Here is an 18,435-nt window from a genome sequence, read left to right on the forward strand (position 1 = left end):
AGCTTCGTTTATTCCGCTTAAGTCGATCAATGAGGTCCCAGATCCTCCGAACTCCTGATCACTGAAATAGAAAAAACAAGATTACAAGTTCTCAAAATTGCCGCTTGTTCCGTCGAGGGCTCACGAGCGACGAGTGGTGCAGCCTTCAGAGCACAGGAACAAGAGGATGCTTCTTCGGATTCCCGCTCTATTTATCCGTCTGCGGGAGGGCGGGGACCCTCCTCTGGTACGCCCACTGGGTGCGGTCTTCCGTGCGGGTGTCTAGGACAACCCCTCCTGGGCGGGAAAGGGCGCGCCCCGGCTACGCCACTTTAGGCATACCAGCCGAGCCACGCCTCCCGCCCAAAATGGTTTCCCGGGGAGTTCGGGGCACCCATCCATACGTTCGGGGGGACCGAGTGGTCGCCCCTTTCCAAAAAAGGCTTTTCAGATGTATCAAACCCTATTTTGCGATTCAGTAACCTGTTCTCAAATCGCAAAATGGGCGTGTTTTGGGTGTCCCTACCAAATTCTGAATTGCAGCAGTATGTATGAATATTTTGTGACCGTGAATGCGGTCGCAAAAAATTTGCATTATATCACTAACTTCAAGTTGGTGGTAACCCATTTGCAAATGGGAAGGGGTCTCCAAAGGACCACCTTCCCTTTGGAAATGGTAGCGAAAACGTTTCTTAAGATCAGGCAGTGGTCCCACTGACCACTGCTTACTCTTAAAAAATGAAAAGAAAACGTTTCATTTTTTTCTTTTAAATGCAACCTGTTTTACTTTAAGGAGAACGTGCTGCTTTAAAAAAAAATATTGCTTTATTGAAAAGCAATCACGGACATGGTACTCTGCTGACCGAGCAGGCCACCATCCCCGTGATTTTTAGCGTTTCCTCGGGGATCACAAATTGCGATCTACCTCAATATTATTAATGAAATAGGTCGATTTACGGCCCCCTAGGAATCGCTAAATGACACTCTATACGTTTGTAACAGCAATTACCTAATTGCGATTCGCAGAAAATCGCAATTAGGTAATCGCTATTACAAATGTTGATACATGTGGTTCAGAAATACTTTTCTGGCATGATCAAAAATTTAACTGACTCTTTCCTCAAGCAATGGTCATGTAGCATGACCCAACCAAGCTAACTGTTGAAAGATGCCGATTGAAAGCCCCCTCCTTTCTATGTTTTTTGTCTTGATGACATGAGCCCTTGGCAACAGATAAAGCAGCCTGTTGTCACCGCTAAAAATGAACATGAGAGTTTATAAGGAGCTTGCCTTTCAGATGCCTTAAATCTGTGCAGATATCTGGCGCCTGCATTGCATTGACAAGTTTGCTTTGGATTCTTAAGCCTGGGATTAGAAACTGGAGACATGGGCCTTTTTAAGTACGGCATTAATTGCGTTGCACTTGTCATTACCACCATGGAAGAGAAATCCGAGATGCGACCTCTGTTATTCATGGCTGCAGGAAGTGAGCTCACGTTTGGTGACACAGGAATTTTATGAATCTGGCTGTTTGTTTCTCACAGTGGTTAGTGATGTCACTGCCTGTACTTAATGAAAGATGAAGCTACTAAACAGGTATAGTTTTTATATAGCACACAATCATCAGAATCAACTCTAGGCGCCTGATTTTTGCGCTTGTGAAAAGTGACAGATTAATGGTGCTAGAAGTGAAAGCCCTCCATGGCAGTGCAAGACCTTCACACTATCTGTCCATGTGCATAGAGCACCTGGCACCATCTTTCCTCTGCTCGATGCCAAGCCCATTAGTTCATGGAGTCGTAGCTCTGCGACTACATGCCTACCAGCGCTACTAACCATGATCCTCTTCGGAGTGCGGCACTGGGGTGGCTTCTATACTAATGGACAATGATGCCTTACAGATCCTTGACATAGGGGCTGTCTCTGCTCCTCAGGGAGATTGAATCGTCCATCATTCCACTGCTGTGGGTGGAAATTCGCCTCAGTGACAGTTCACAAAACCCTCCTTTACCCTGCATGAGCCCTGAACATAAAGCGTGTTTGTCTTTTCAGATTAAACCCAATGTTAAATCCTTCCGTAAAATATGGTGAATTCACCAGGCCCAGTATTAGCATTAATAACAGGCACTTCCACCATATTTTAAACATTTCTGGAAATACTGGGTATTTGCCATTGGAAACATTGGGACCTGTTCACAAGGGTAAATACATATGTGCATATTTAATGACTTGTATATGCACTATTACACAATGGCTGTACACCATTTCGAACTGTAGATTTACATCTAGGTGCAGACTTACAGGTCTCTCTCTCTCTCTCTCTCTCTCTCTCTCTCTCTCTCTCTCTCTCTCTCTCTCTCTCTATATATATATATATATATATATATATATATATATATATATATATATATATATATATATATATATTTCTATATATATATATATACATAAATATATAACTGAGTGGCGAGAGACACTTTGTAGTTATGGTAGGGGTGGATAGGGATTTTGGGGATTTGCTTTCCCTTAATAACTTTGTACCCATTTAATGAATGTCTGTGAAACTTTGTAGACCTGATGCCCCCATTTCATTGTCAGAGTACTGAAATTTTTTTGGTGTTTGGTCGTGGAGGTGCAAAGAAAAAAGAAGGGTCGTAAAATCGGGCATTAAATCCAATGCATTTGACAAAAACTTTTATATTTCGCGTACCTCAAAAACCTTCAGTCAGATTTTAATTCAATTTGGCAGGATTATCTATATTAGGGTGTGCAGATGCTTTTGTCGGGCACGACAGGTAAGTATTTTTAAAGTATGAAGTGTTTTAAACGTTGTGATATCTGTGGCTGCTGGAATACCATGGTAAGTAAGTATATATTTTTTTGTACAGTTAATTTAAACCATTACAAACATACATCACGAAACACATAACACATTTTTCGTAATGACAGTTTAAATCAAGTAAGAAGCCGCTACTAAAAGCAAAAAGAAAGGCTTTAACAAAATCCTAAATAAAAAATGCAAACTGTCACTTTATGAAGGTGAGTAGGGGAGAGGTGTGGCACTATGGCCAGGACGACTGGCGCTGGATGCTGGGGAACACGGTTCGATCCCCGGCTGCGGCGGCAGGGGTCTGCCAAGCACCATGCAACTCTGGGCAATAGTTCGCTTAATCTTTCCAACTGCCCCCAGCGCCTTGAGACCCCGTCGTGGGTGATTCGTGCGAAATACAAGTACTGGATTTACATTTTTACATTAGTTGCAGGGCCGACCTGCTCCACGACTTTAAATGTATGCTTCTTGGCAGTGTGTTTTTAACCTGCAGGAAACAAGTGCAGGTATATGCCGGAGAAAGCGCTGACTGCGTAGGTGACTTAATGACCAAGAGTAGAGCAGCCAGGGAAACCCACTGAAGGAAGGTGAGTCTTCTTTGTTAGTTAAAACCTATGTACTCAAGTAAAGCACATACATTCATACATAGTACCATGGTACAACAAGGTATATAACGATGACAAGTCATTAGTTGATTGGCTAATGATTGCCTTTACAAAAGTTAAAGGCAGCCATGTTGTTTTCAGCTTGAGTTTCCCTGTGTTCTGCGTTACGCCTTTCAACCTCAGTAAGTATTATGTTTGGCATTTCTCCCTACCTATTACCACTTTAGTACAGTGGAAATAGGTAGGGAAAAATAATTATAAGTTTATGTATATTAAAAAGAACACCTTCCTGCACGTTGATATAGCAAGGTTTCAGGTACAGAAACTTGCTCTGACTCATTCCTCTCGAAATAACATGTAAATAATTAATCAACATGTTTTGTTTATACTAATAATTATATTACACAACATTTTTTGTAAGATGGGGAAGCTTGTCTATGTGCTTTTACTAATAGTAACCTGAGTGTCCTAAAATGGCTGCCGAAAATCTGGGAACTCTTTTGCGCATGCATCCGCCACATCTACGTGGTGTGATGTCGTTCGCTTCTGGTGGAAACTTCTTGCATCTGCGCACTAGTGCTAAGATGGCCGCTTCATGCTTTCTCATACTAATGCACATGCTGCTGCTTGTATTAACACTCATGTGTTTAGCTTAATCATTAATGCTATAGTTAAAATTAAGTAATGGGGTTAGATCAGAGATAAGTGGTATACAGTGCATTCATTTATTTTTGAAATCTAATTTGTCTCTCTTTGATTTTATTATTAGCAAGTATTTGGGCCTAAGGGAGACATGAACAGCCATATTGAAAACGATTCGCGCAAGCGCAGGGAACTTTGAGAGACCTCGAGCAATGACATTGAACTGATGCCAGTGACTGTCTTTCCGGCAAGGCACCTGGGAACCACAACCCATAACCTGTGAAAGGACAACGAATTGCAACTTTATTAAACTTTGTATATTAAAATGAAATAATATTGCTGGGTAAAATAACATTCATGGGAAAGTAAGTTATGGGCAGGAACTTGATCAATATACGTCAATGAAAATTACCTCATCTTAGTATGGTGTGATTACCTCTCCTCGTCTTTCTGACCAATCAAATGAAGGGAACACATAGAATTCACTACATTTAGGGGTGGTACTTTGCCCAGAAAGTGGTATAACTAAGGTAGGCTTAGTTAGTTATTTTGTCTATCTTGTCACAGACCTGTCACTGACCCAATGTTGGAAATGGCCCTTTTGCGGGGTTATCCCCAAACTTTTTGATCCTTCCTCCCTTGTGTTTCCTGACCTGTATTTATTGGCAATAGGACTCTGAGTACTTTACCACTGTTGATCAGTGCTAAAGTGCATATGCTCTCCCTATAAATTATTACTGTGATTGGTTATCCATGATTGGCATATTTGTTTTACCTGTAAAGTCCCTAGTAAAGGGCACTGAGTGTGCCAGGGCTGGTAATTGAAATGCTACTAGTGTGCCTGCAGCATGTATTGTGCCACCCACATGAGTAGCCCTAAAAAGGTCTCTGAAGCCTGCCATTGCAGTGCCTGCACGCAGTTTGTTGACCTGCCATTTTGCGCTGGCAAGTGCCCACACTTGCCAGGCCCTACCCTTCCCTTTCTGTGCACATAGGACACCCCTATAGTAGGCCCAAGGTACCCCCCTGGGTAGGGTGCAATGTATAGGACATGTACTGATGTGTGTAACATGTCCTAATAGTGAAATACAGCCAATTTCGTTTTTCACCATTTAAAGGCCATTTTGCCCATAGCACAAAATGGGGAAGGCTGTGTACCATTTGACCAGCCTATCTTCCTATAGGAACAAGATGGAGACATGGAGTCTGATACCCTTGAATTCAGAATTTAATAACACATCTTTTAGTAAAGATGGTTTTTAAATCCTGCGTTTAGAGATGCCACTTTTAGAAAGTTGCTATTTTTCTGTTCAAACCTTCCTGTGTGCCTCTGCCTGGTTGTGAATTGACTGTCTGGCTTTGGGGAGTGACAGGGGCTCGTGTAGTGACATGGCTCCAGGAGTCTGGGTGTGTCAGCCCTAGTTTGATTAGGCCCATCTGCATTTAGAGAGGTGGGTGGGGAGATCCCTGTAGCTGAGTAGAGCTGTGCCTGCCTCCACAAAGGACTGGCTCCACCTCCTGATGGGGGTCTGAGGACCCTGGCCCCCTTTCTCAAAGGAATAAGTTGTGCACTGGCAGAATGCCCCCAGGGCTGGTTTGAAATAGGTCCAGAGCTCCCAACACATGAAGAACAAAGACTTTAGGGGTATAAAAGTAGGATTGAGACCCCTTGAAAATCAGAGTTCTACAATCTAGAGGAACCTCTGCCGGAAGTAGAACAGCTGGAGAAACTAAGGAAGATTGCCTTTGCTGTGTGCTCTGGGGCTGACCTGCTGTTTTGCTGATTTAACCAAAGGAGAGAATAAGGGGACTTTGCTGTGTGCTGTGATTCCCCCCACCTGCTTGAAACCAAGACTTTGCTGTGTGCTGTGTCTGATTAGAGTCTCCAAGGGCCTGAGAAGAGCTGGCCTCCTGTTTCTGGAACACAGGGTTACAAAAGTTCCCAAGAAGAACCAAGACGCTGTGAGCACGTCTTTATTCACAGCCTGTGCTTTACTACCAACTGCCTGCTGTGTGGGAGAATCGGTGTGCTCATCGGCACACAACTGACGCCGGCCGTAGGTCTGCTTTGCCTCCCACGTAATTAATCCCCCGAGTGTGCTGGTAACATCTTGGGTGGCCTGCCTACAACCTGCGCCCTGTGGGGGGGACTGCTGTGCCCCGAAACGCCAGGTATACAAATCACTGCCGCTGCCCGGGACAAAGAACAGCCGGAGAAACCCACCGCCATCGGCCCAGGGCCCGCTGACATCAAACGGTGTTGGATCTAGCCCTGATCTCTTGACTGGGTGAGAGCTTTCTGCTTAATTCAGAGACTCTGTCCCTCACCACCCCTTGTTGTAAATATTTTTGTCCACCCTAAGCGTGGAAGGGTATTCTCAGATGTGAGACCCTTGCTCATTGCACCATCAGGATTCAAGCAAACCGGGCCGAAGACGGCTGTAATGCCAGAAACCGGTCCCCGGGAGCTTGTTTCCTTCCCAGTGTAAGAATTGGCTTTTGTAGTTTGGTTTGCCCTGTTCCCATCATGCACTGGGACAGGAACAGACTAATTTGCATACAGCCAGGTTCTGAAACTGGGATGGTGCAGTGAGCTAAAAAACGGTGTTGGATCTAGCCCTGATCTCTTGACTGGGTGAGAGCTTTCTGCTTAATTCAGAGACTCTGTCCCTCACCACCCCTTGTTGTAAATATTTTTGTCCACCCTAAGCGTGGAAGGGTATTCTCAGATGTGAGACCCTTGCTCATTGCACCATCAGGATTCAAGCAAACCGGGCCGAAAACGGCTGTAATGCCAGAAACCGGTCCCCGGGAGCTTGTTTCCTTCCCAGTGTAAGAATTGGCTTTTGTAGTTTGGTTTGCCCTGTTCCCATCATGCACTGGGACAGGAACAGACTAATTTGCATACAGCCAGGTTCTGAAACTGGGATGGTGCAGTGAGCTAAAAAACGGTGTTGGATCTAGCCCTGATCTCTTGACTGGGTGAGAGCTTTCTGCTTAATTCAGAGACTCTGTCCCTCACCACCCCTTGTTGTAAATATTTTTGTCCACCCTAAGCGTGGAAGGGTATTCTCAGATGTGAGACCCTTGCTCATTGCACCATCAGGATTCAAGCAAACCGGGCCGAAGACGGCTGTAATGCCAGAAACCGGTCCCCGGGAGCTTGTTTCCTTCCCAGTGTAAGAATTGGCTTTTGTAGTTTGGTTTGCCCTGTTCCCATCATGCACTGGGACAGGAACAGACTAATTTGCATACAGCCAGGTTCTGAAACTGGGATGGTGCAGTGAGCTAAAAAACGGTGTTGAATCTAGCCCTGATCTCTTGACTGGGTGAGAGCTTTCTGCTTAATTCAGAGACTCTGTCCCTCACCACCCCTTGTTGTAAATATTTTTGTCCACCCTAAGCGTGGAAGGGTATTCTCAGATGTGAGACCCTTGCTCATTGCACCATCAGGATTCAAGCAAACCGGGCCGAAGACGGCTGTAATGCCAGAAACCGGTCCCCGGGAGCTTGTTTCCTTCCCAGTGTAAGAATTGGCTTTTGTAGTTTGGTTTGCCCTGTTCCCATCATGCACTGGGACAGGAACAGACTAATTTGCATACAGCCAGGTTCTGAAACTGGGATGGTGCAGTGAGCTAAAAAACGGTGTTGGATCTAGCCCTGATCTCTTGACTGGGTGAGAGCTTTCTGCTTAATTCAGAGACTCTGTCCCTCACCACCCCTTGTTGTAAATATTTTTGTCCACCCTAAGCGTGGAAGGGTATTCTCAGATGTGAGACCCTTGCTCATTGCACCATCAGGATTCAAGCAAACCGGGCCGAAGACGGCTGTAATGCCAGAAACCGGTCCCCGGGAGCTTGTTTCCTTCCCAGTGTAAGAATTGGCTTTTGTAGTTTGGTTTGCCCTGTTCCCATCATGCACTGGGACAGGAACAGACTAATTTGCATACAGCCAGGTTCTGAAACTGGGATGGTGCAGTGAGCTAAAAAACGGTGTTGGATCTAGCCCTGATCTCTTGACTGGGTGAGAGCTTTCTGCTTAATTCAGAGACTCTGTCCCTCACCACCCCTTGTTGTAAATATTTTTGTCCACCCTAAGCGTGGAAGGGTATTCTCAGATGTGAGACCCTTGCTCATTGCACCATCAGGATTCAAGCAAACCGGGCCGAAGACGGCTGTAATGCCAGAAACCGGTCCCCGGGAGCTTGTTTCCTTCCCAGTGTAAGAATTGGCTTTTGTAGTTTGGTTTGCCCTGTTCCCATCATGCACTGGGACAGGAACAGACTAATTTGCATACAGCCAGGTTCTGAAACTGGGATGGTGCAGTGAGCTAAAAAACGGTGTTGGATCTAGCCCTGATCTCTTGACTGGGTGAGAGCTTTCTGCTTAATTCAGAGACTCTGTCCCTCACCACCCCTTGTTGTAAATATTTTTGTCCACCCTAAGCGTGGAAGGGTATTCTCAGATGTGAGACCCTTGCTCATTGCACCATCAGGATTCAAGCAAACCGGGCCGAAGACGGCTGTAATGCCAGAAACCGGTCCCCGGGAGCTTGTTTCCTTCCCAGTGTAAGAATTGGCTTTTGTAGTTTGGTTTGCCCTGTTCCCATCATGCACTGGGACAGGAACAGACTAATTTTGCATACAGCCAGGTTCTGAAACTGGGATGGTGCAGTGAGCTAAAAAACGGTGTTGGATCTAGCCCTGATCTCTTGACTGGGTGAGAGCTTTCTGCTTAATTCAGAGACTCTGTCCCTCACCACCCCTTGTTGTAAATATTTTTGCCCACCCTAAGCGTGGAAGGGTATTCTCAGATGTGAGACCCTTGCTCATTGCACCAACAGGATTCAAGCAAACCGGGCCGAAGACGGCTGTAATGCCAGAAACCGGTCCCCGGGAGCTTGTTTCCTTCCCAGTGTAAGAATTGGCTTTTGTAGTTTGGTTTGCCCTGTTCCCATCATGCACTGGGACAGGAACAGACTAATTTGCATACAGCCAGGTTCTGAAACTGGGATGGTGCAGTGAGCTAAAAAACGGTGTTGGATCTAGCCCTGATCTCTTGACTGGGTGAGAGCTTTCTGCTTAATTCAGAGACTCTGTCCCTCACCACCCCTTGTTGTAAATATTTTTGTCCACCCTAAGCGTGGAAGGGTATTCTCAGATGTGAGACCCTTGCTCATTGCACCATCAGGATTCAAGCAAACCGGACCGAAGACGGCTGTAATGCCAGAAACCGGTCCCCGGGAGCTTGTTTCCTTCCCAGTGTAAGAATTGGCTTTTGTAGTTTGGTTTGCCCTGTTCCCATCATGCACTGGGACAGGAACAGACTAATTTGCATACAGCCAGGTTCTGAAACTGGGATGGTGCAGTGAGCTAAAAAACGGTGTTGGATCTAGCCCTGATCTCTTGACTGGGTGAGAGCTTTCTGCTTAATTCAGAGACTCTGTCCCTCACCACCCCTTGTTGTAAATATTTTTGTCCACCCTAAGCGTGGAAGGGTATTCTCAGATGTGAGACCCTTGCTCATTGCACCATCAGGATTCAAGCAAACCGGGCCGAAGACGGCTGTAATGCCAGAAACCAGTCCCCGGGAGCTTGTTTCCTTCCCAGTGTAAGAATTGGCTTTTGTAGTTTGGTTTGCCCTGTTCCCATCATGCACTGGGACAGGAACAGACTAATTTGCATACAGCCAGGTTCTGAAACTGGGATGGTGCAGTGAGCTAAAAAACGGTGTTGGATCTAGCCCTGATCTCTTGACTGGGTGAGAGCTTTCTGCTTAATTCAGAGACTCTGTCCCTCACCACCCCTTGTTGTAAATATTTTTGTCCACCCTAAGCGTGGAAGGGTATTCTCAGATGTGAGACCCTTGCTCATTGCACCATCAGGATTCAAGCAAACCGGGCCGAAGACGGCTGTAATGCCAGAAACCGGTCCCCGGGAGCTTGTTTCCTTCCCAGTGTAAGAATTGGCTTTTGTAGTTTGGTTTGCCCTGTTCCCATCATGCACTGGGAGAGGAACAGACTAATTTGCATACAGCCAGGTTCTGAAACTGGGATGGTGCAGTGAGCTAAAAAACGGTGTTGGATCTAGCCCTGATCTCTTGACTGGGCGAGAGCTTTCTGCTTAATTCAGAGACTCTGTCCCTCACCACCCCTTGTTGTAAATATTTTTGTCCACCCTAAGCGTGGAAGGGTATTCTCAGATGTGAGACCCTTGCTCATTGCACCATCAGGATTCAAGCAAACCGGGCCGAAGACGGCTGTAATGCCAGAAACCGGTCCCCGGGAGCTTGTTTCCTTCCCAGTGTAAGAATTGGCTTTTGTAGTTTGGTTTGCCCTGTTCCCATCATGCACTGGGACAGGAACAGACTAATTTGCATACAGCCAGGTTCTGAAACTGGGATGGTGCAGTGAGCTAAAAAACGGTGTTAGATCTAGCCCTGATCTCTTGACTGGGTGAGAGCTTTCTGCTTAATTCAGAGACTCTGTCCCTCACCACCCCTTGTTGTAAATATTTTTGTCCACCCTAAGCGTGGAAGGGTATTCTCAGATGTGAGACCCTTGCTCATTGCACCATCAGGATTCAAGCAAACCGGGCCGAAGACGGCTGTAATGCCAGAAACCGGTCCCCAGGAGCTTGTTTCCTTCCCAGTGTAAGAATTGGCTTTTGTAGTTTGGTTTGCCCTGTTCCCATCATGCACTGGGACAGGAACAGACTAATTTGCATACAGCCAGGTTCTGAAACTGGGATGGTGCAGTGAGCTAAAAAACGGTGTTGGATCTAGCCCTGATCTCTTGACTGGGTGAGAGCTTTCTGCTTAATTCAGAGACTCTGTCCCTCACCACCCCTTGTTGTAAATATTTTTGTCCACCCTAAGCGTGGAAGGGTATTCTCAGATGTGAGACCCTTGCTCATTGCACCATCAGGATTCAAGCAAACCGGGCCGAAGACGGCTGTAATGCCAGAAACCGGTCCCCGGGAGCTTGTTTCCTTCCCAGTGTAAGAATTGGCTTTTGTAGTTTGGTTTGCCCTGTTCCCATCATGCACTGGGACAGGAACAGACTAATTTGCATACAGCCAGGTTCTGAACCTGGGATGGTGCAGTGAGCTAAAAAACGGTGTTGGATCTAGCCCTGATCTCTTGACTGGGTGAGAGCTTTCTGCTTAATTCAGAGACTCTGTCCCTCACCACCCCTTGTTGTAAATATATGACATCATCGGAGAGGCCGCGCTGTGATTGGCTCGTCGCAGAAGGCTCGACTGAGGAGCCGCGCTACGATTGGGCCCGACCGGGAAGGAGAGAGGTATCACGTGGTCGTGGCTCGCCTGCAGCGCCGCGCTGGGATTGTCCCAGTGCTTGTGAAGGACACTGCAGTTCACAATCCTCGAAGAAGCTGCGTTCACCGGAATAAAGAGATCAGCACCGGAGGCCAGGAAGTGCTGAAGAGAAGGAGCCTGCCACGCAGGGAAGCCCCATTGAGCCACCAGACTGCCCAGCAACCGCCTCGTAGTTAACTGGCTCAGATCCCTTTAAGGAGTTCGCGTCTACCACAGTGCTTGCTGAGTGCACTTCCGGTGGACTGGGAGGGGTGCTGGTTGCCGGATTGAGACTGGCAGCGGTATCCGATCATTGGTGGCAGCAGGGGTTTAAATAAAGGTTGGAGTCCCGTTTTTTAATCCCCCACAGCACTGCCATACTCGCTGCAGTACCGGGACACAGATACTGCCTGGATTATTTTTAATTGAGGCCCCCCCCTTGCTGGGATTGTGCTTTTTGGATGACAATTTAACTATAAATTAAGAAAAACTGCAAGACATTGTGTTGTTTAACTACAAGAGATCAGTGTGTATGTTGGCCTTGCATTTGATTTTTGGTCTTGCCTAATTTTTAGATAAAAGGATCTATTTTTCATAATCATCTGTGTGGTGTCCATTTGTGGTGTTTCACAGTATTATTGTGGGTGTTGGCACGAATACTTTACGCATTGCCTTGGGGATAAGCCTGTCTGCTCATGCCAAGCTACCAAGGGGGTGAGCAGGGGTTATCAACAGTGTGTGCCCCCTCACCCTGACTAGAAGTAAGGGTCAATACTTGGGCAAAGGTACCTGCCTCTGCCAACTAGAGACCTCAATTCTAACACCCAACGTATGCTTTAGGAGAATCGAGAGCAGAGGTGCTGGTGGAGCACTCTGTCAGAAGAGTCGGGGTGTGCTGAGGAAGAAGTATCGATTACTAAGTTTGGGTACCAAAAATTGCTTTAGAGAGGGGTGTGACGCTGCCGTTGCACTAGTGGAGGTTACCTGTCCTGTTAGCACCTGATTAGTCGGGAGCCTTTCTTTTGTCCCAGCCGTGGCCAGGGTTGGTGCTCACACCATTCTAGGTAAATATAATTCATGTGGTATGTCCTTGTGCTATTTCCCTTTTTCACCCTTCCCAGGTACCAATGTCTATTGGTGTTACTATAATTTCTTGCAAACTTTATGTCTTATTAATTATATTCTTACTTGTAAAATTTCTGGTCACTGTATTGTGGTCGCTGACTCAGAAAAACTTGCATAGGTAAAGTGTTTAAAAAGCATGATGGTTAGGCTTTAGTTAAAGATAGGTAGTTAGTTGCATATTGATTATTGTTTTTTTATTGATTTTATGTATTAACCAAAACCCGTTTGTATTGTTATTTGTTTGTCTGGAGATCCCCGGGATATTGAATAGCGGGTGGTAAATGGAAACCACACTGTGGTGAGGTTACTTGCCTTAATGAAATAAGTGCAGAAAGTTAGGTAAAGAAGGAAGCACTAGTTAGGGACTATTTTCGTGTATAAAAGTAAGAGTGTTTGATAGCAAAGGAGTTTGCTGATGAAACTTTGGTCTTATATCACCTAGAAAGGGTAAGTCTGAAGGAGTAACAGATTATTTTTGCTTGAGTGAAGAGTAAGCGGAAGGTTGTTTTACTCGTAGTGCATGAAGAGTAGACGAAAAAAAGTTTTACTCGTTGTAAAAGAAATTGTTTTTTCTTGAATCTAGTCAATCAGGCACAGTAGCGAATGTTTTAATGTTGTTAATGAATGAAATGTGTAATTAAAATCGAAAGAAATTATTGAATTGTCGTATTACCTTGCAAAGGAGGAGTCAGTCGCTGGTGCTGCACTGACGTCATAGAGAGCTGCGCTGGGATTGGTAGAAACAGCAGGTGTGTAGTCGTGAAAAAATTGTAAAGGAGGGGTGAGTGCATAGAGTGAGACTCATGTGTCAGAAAAGCCGGGCAAGCATTGGTTAACGCAGCTTGTAAACAAATACTAATTGGTCATTGAAAATAAAAGACACACTGGTAGTGGAGAGATATTTCTGCAAAGTAAACAAATAAATGTAATTGAATTAATTGAAATTTCTTAGAAAATTAGACAGCAGTAATTATATGTGGCATTTAGATCCAGCAATCATAGGAAATCATCCAGAGAGAAAATACTTAGGTTTTGCCCGAGAACAGAGTATTAGAGGAAGACCATATAACATATACGGAGAAAAAAGAAAAATGTCTTTTATGCTGAAAATCAAGAATTACTTTAAAAAAGATAAACCAGTGAAAACTAGAGAAGTAATTATTATTCCACCCCAAAAGTGCTCGCATCATACATTTCTTTTTTTTAAACAAACTTTATTCGTTTTCTTCATTCCGCATAGATACAACTTTCAGGTGACCTTATAAACCACAATATATGCTCACAATTCAGCAGTCAATTGTGCCCATATAAAGACATAGCCCCGTATCATAGTTGCGCATCCAGCTTGTCGCCCTCTCTATCGTGAGGATAACAGTCCAGCAATTAGTGGGCCATCCCCCACCCGACATGTGCCATGGCCCTGAAGGACTAAATTGTGTGACCCCTAGAAGAAGTAAGCACTACCGACATTTGGTCATCCCAACAGATAACAGAGAATGTAAAACCTCCCTCCCCAACGCACTCCCCCCTTCCCTAACCCTCTCCCACCTCCCCTCCCTACCGGCGTACTCATTGCACAGTATTTATTCCTCACAGTTCATTGGAATCCCTGTGGCAGTGGTCCGTGTTCCACCTATGGGGATGCACCTACTCTATCCATCTCCCCACCTATCTTCTCACCCTGCGGTCTACAGTTGCGTTCTCGTGTAAGAAAGGGTGACCCCCATTCCCGGAATCTCAGTCATCGTCATCAGTCGGGTTTTTAAGAAGATCCACCATCGCCACCCAGGCTCTTGCCGTGTCCCATACTCCTGTATCATACATGATGATAGAAAAAGGCTACCACACTTGTGTATGGTTAGATATTGGATAGAGTATACTAAGGAAGATGGTATATTAGTATTTCCAAAACATGGTACATTCAATGGTAGAATATTGCACAATTCACGAACTTGCATGAATGAATTAGACCCGCGACCAAGATTAACGCAGTATGAAGCTTTGGAAGAGTGGGAGACAGAGACTTTTGAGCGATATAGATCTCAAAGTGACAGAAATTTTAGCAGATTTTATCCCAGATTTCCAAAAGAAACTCGAGATAAGCAGATGAAACAATGGAGACTGTCTATGCGAGTGGAAGGATTATATCCTGTCTTTACCACAGAAGAACCAACTGGATGTAAAAGTACTGAGAAAACAAAGCATTTAATGACTAGTGGTGGTGATTCAGATGATGATTATTTAGAGGATTTATTAATGAAAAATCCGCGACCTTATCAAGAAGAGACCAATAGAGTTATCCTAGTGCTCCGTTTCGACAATCTCCCTCGGTTCCGCAGAATATACATGAAACCTCATTGGAAAAGGTACTACAAGAAAGGGAAAAAGAAACAATAAGCAAACAGCGTAGTGAGTTAATACAGAAAATAACCCAATTAAATACCAGTCCTGAAGCCCTGACAATACCAGTAACAATAGGTCCCGTAGTTCCTTTATATGGAGATAAGCAACCTAGTCCTAAAACTCCCATTCTGACTACACCCATAGTACAGCCCAGGAAAGAAAATCTAATAGTTGATGATCAAGCAAGTGAATGCGAGTCAGTAATTTCCTTGATGGACTTACCTACATGAGAACCAGTGGTTGACCCAATCAGGAAAATTACTCCTAAATGCTCAAAGGAAGTACATATTGAGACATCCTCAGGAACGAGAAGTGCAAATGTAGTGAGCCCTGACAAATTTGAAAGATAGACCAAAGACATAGAAAAGCCAAAAACACATCCAAAGATATTGGACATATTCAAATTAAGGGTAGAATTGGAAGAGATGGTAGATGGAAATGTAGGATTGGAAAGATTAAATTCTTTAAATGAAGAAGAATTGTTGTTTATATGCAGAAGTATTACTCGAAATACGAAAATATACCATGAAAAATGGATGAATTTGGCTTCAGAATTGGTAATTGACATTGGCGAATCAAAGCTATTACAGCAACCATATAGAGCTGAATTTTCTGGCAAAGATTTGGAAAACATGAATGTGTCAGGACGAAAATTGCAGATAAAGGAATTATTGTCGTTGTTGCAAAAATGGGGAGATTTAGACAAATGGAAAGCCAAATGGATAAAGAAAAAGGAAGAAGCACAGGCAAATAGAAATGTATCAGAGTCCATACTGAAAGAAACAGAAAAGGCTGAAAGGTCATGTCCAATGATAGAAGTGCCAGGAGGAGGTTATGTACATGTTTCATGGTTCCAACAGGATATTTTATCATTTACTAATGATTTCTCTAAGCTCAGAGAAAAACCAGTAGAATGGTACCGGCAAGTTGAAAGGTTTGTGAAAGTTTCGAAGGTACTGTTAAAAGATTTAGATGGTTTATTTGACATAGTTGTTCCAGCTGATTTATGGATTAAATGTAATATTACAGTAGATTAGCCAAATGATGAATACCCTAGAGATCCAAAGACAGGAGCCCCGTCGTAAGAGGTGATGAAAAACTTTACTCAAGTAATAACCTATTTATAGGAAAAGATACCTCCAAAAGAAACAGATTGATTAAAAATAGATAGAACCACCCAAAATAAAGATGAATCTGTACATGCATATTATGAACGCCTATTGCAGGTATTCAAACAATACATTGGATTAGAAAACATTGATAATAAGGACATGACACATTTTATATATCGTTTTGTGTCCGGCCTAAAACCAGAAATCTCCCAAACGATTAAAGAACATAAACTATGTTGCCAAGCGAAGCCTGTCAACGAGATTCTCAAGTATGCCAAATACTGTGAGGATGAAATTGATAATAAGGAAAAAAAATAGAAGTAAAGGTAATGTGGACTCAAGTAAAAATGGCAGAACAGCAGAAACTTCAGTTAAATCAGCAGGCAAATCATCAAAGGAAGGGAGAAGGCCAAGCTGAAAGTAGTGGGGGAAAACCCAGAGGGAAAATGAGTAAGGAAGAGGCAAAGAAAAAGTTTCCCTGTCATGGGTGTGGAAAATTGGGGCATTGGAGAAACTAATGTAAATTAATACAGAATAATAATGTCCAAAATTAAATTTTAAATCCACAGACGCAGAATGAGGTTTCAATGAGACAGCTGTAACAGGTAATACAGAATCAGTTACCTCCTGCCCCTATGCCTGATTTTGTGAGTCAAGTCAAATACAGTGTGGACACCGGATTTCGGGAGGGAAGTGGTAAGAAAAATACTGTAACACCACAGTTTCTTTTACAGGATACATTGTATGAGGACACTTACTCGCGGTGCCTGAGAGGGGGGGTAGAGGAATGCGTACTTGGCGCATCCCTACCGGTAAATCAGTCAGATCCTTACATTGAAGGAAAAGTGGAGCGAAATTATGTTAACTTTTTGTTGGACACTGGTGCTACCTGTTCTTCTGTGAGAACAGCAGACATCCCAAACCTACCCCTCTCGGGAGAAGCGATCCAAGTAGTGGGTGTTTCTAATAAACAAATTAGGACCCCTGCCACAGAACCAATGGAAGTGTGCATAGGTAATTTTAAAGAGATGCGCAAATTCGTCGTGTGCGACTCTAGACCTGTAAACTTGCTAGGGAGGGATCTGCTATGCAAGATGAATTGCACAATCTTTTGCACACCAAACGGTATTGAAATTCAGACTCCAGATGAAGACCAAGTGTACAAAATGATGTTGGCTAAACAAGAAACAGAAGTTAAAAATATGTCTATAAGAGATTTACCAGAAGAGCTCCAAATCTATGTAAATCCTGATAGTTGGGATTTTCCTGGAAAAAAGTAGGTTTGATTGCAAATGTTGATCCCATAAAAGTGAAAGTGAAAGAAGGTGCAGTTTACCCAAATATTCGACTGTACAAAATGAGTCTTGAAATAAAAGCAGGTGTCGGGGAGGAGGAGCCTAACCAGCGACCATGATGGCCGCCTGATCTCTCGGCTCCGCCGACCCTCTTGCTTTTCTCCCGTTTTCCGCCTCATCCTGCGACCTATCCTGCTACTACGCGACATCGGCGGAAACGGGAAGAGACCCCGGATCTATTGATGTGCTTTCTGTCTGGATCCCGGCGGCGCACCCACTGAAACCACTTCTCCCCTGCCTCGCGCTGCGCGGCTACGGCTGGGTCTTTGTTCTCTGCCTGGGGTCGGCTTCGCTCATTACAACAGCCGCCGTGGCCGGTGAACAATCTACGGCGGTTTCAGCCTCGTCCTGCTCCCGGCGGTGTGCTTCCTTGCTTCTCAGGGTCGCGCACATCGCTGGTACTGAAAACACTTTGTATCGTGTTCTTCACCCGGATGCAACATTGGCGGATACTTTGTCTCCCTACGCGCCGGGCTGGGCGCCATCTTACAAGCTGATCTCCCTTTTTGTAGCAGCGGACCCTGGGCTACTACCGAAGATACAGCCGTCCTGCCATACCGCATTACTATTTTGCTTCCATGTCGTGTGCCCCTCATGTGCCCCAAGGCTGTTTGTGCTGTTGCCCGGATATCGACGGTGCTCTGCTGGCCATGGATGGCAATGGTGGGTGGCTAGACGGACAGTGCTGCCTTTGTTCGCCCTGCTTGCCGAGATCTGCCCAACCCTCTCATTCCGGCGCATCTGTGTCGCTCAGTGAGGTGATGTGCGCCCTGGAAACTGTGAGAGCAGCTCTCCATTCTGCCGTTCGTGTATTGGGAGACCGGCTGGCTTTGATTTCCTCTGTGGCACCGCTGCTTAAACATGGACGCTCCCGGGAGCAGGACACAGTGTCTCCTACTGATGCTGCCTTCTGTTGTTTTTCCTCTCCGGCCATCACGAGCACACAACGGGTGCGGGACCCAAGCGCAGTCAAGATGTCGGCTGAACTATTCTGGGGACAGGCTGCAGTTACGGGGCATGTAGTGTGGCAAGAGCATTGCAGCTGGAACCCATGTCTAGTTTCTCCTCC

This window comes from Lissotriton vulgaris, chromosome 7, assembly GCF_964263255.1.
Source record: "Lissotriton vulgaris chromosome 7, aLisVul1.2, whole genome shotgun sequence".
Taxonomy (NCBI): Eukaryota; Metazoa; Chordata; class Amphibia; order Caudata; family Salamandridae; genus Lissotriton; species Lissotriton vulgaris.